Below are 1037 nucleotides of genomic sequence, written 5' to 3' on the forward strand. Positions count from 1 at the left end.
AGAGAGGAGGATTTTGGGGGTGGTTAAGGTAGTTGAGGGGTTGGTTTATCTTCCTAATATGAGAGGTTTGGGGATCCAGATTCTAATATAATGTAAAAATTCTGCATCTTTAAAGTTAGGCAAAAATATATGGTACTTGTCTTCCTAATATATACTTCCTTCAAAATTATTATCGATCAAGTTTCTTTTATAAAAAAAGATGATAATTAATTTCCATAGCGAAATGTTCGAATTTGGAACATTAACGTTTAATATAACAATGTCAATATTTGTAGTTAAATTAAAATTTAAAATTCAATAAAAAAATATAATAATTAAAAATATTAATTGTTATTTTATCAAATTATCTTTATTAACAATTGTTATATTTTCTATTATCTTATATGTAAAATAAAATTAATGTTATGCAAATAATGTACATAATAATAATTGAAAAAAATAATAATTAACGTTATGTAATACTACAAAGTGATATGAAATACATAATATTTTCTCTTTCTCATGAAAGTTGTGACTTACAAGGAAATTCAAATGTTGAGAATTAAAATGAGTTATTTACTGAGCATCCCTCAAATTAAACTTGTCACTCTTAATCTTCATGAAAATATAATTTTGTTCTTTTAAATAGACAAATTTTTTGAATATTCAAAAATTTGAAAGATTCAAAATGATAATTTTTAAAATTTTTGAACTATTCGAAACTTCCATATTACTACTATATTTGTTAATAAATAATTATTCCTTTTTTAATCATAAAACAAGAAAAAAGATGAATTATTTTTTTCACTTATGATGAGAAATATCATAGATATTGGTATGAGAATTTTGTTGGTGGAAAAAATTTTATTTTCTCTTCTCCAATTTAGCTAAAACTTTAACTCAAGGTAAATACAAAGAAGGATTATGTATTGAATTTGATTACTATATTGTAAAACGTAGAAAAAGAATGTTGTTATTGCAATCAGAAGTAGAAAATGACATAGTGAGTGATGAATAAAATGAAAAGAAAAAAGGAAATACGAAATGAAAATTTAAAA

This window comes from Cicer arietinum, chromosome 5 (assembly GCF_000331145.2).
Source record: "Cicer arietinum cultivar CDC Frontier isolate Library 1 chromosome 5, Cicar.CDCFrontier_v2.0, whole genome shotgun sequence".
In the NCBI taxonomy this organism is placed as follows: domain Eukaryota; kingdom Viridiplantae; phylum Streptophyta; class Magnoliopsida; order Fabales; family Fabaceae; genus Cicer; species Cicer arietinum.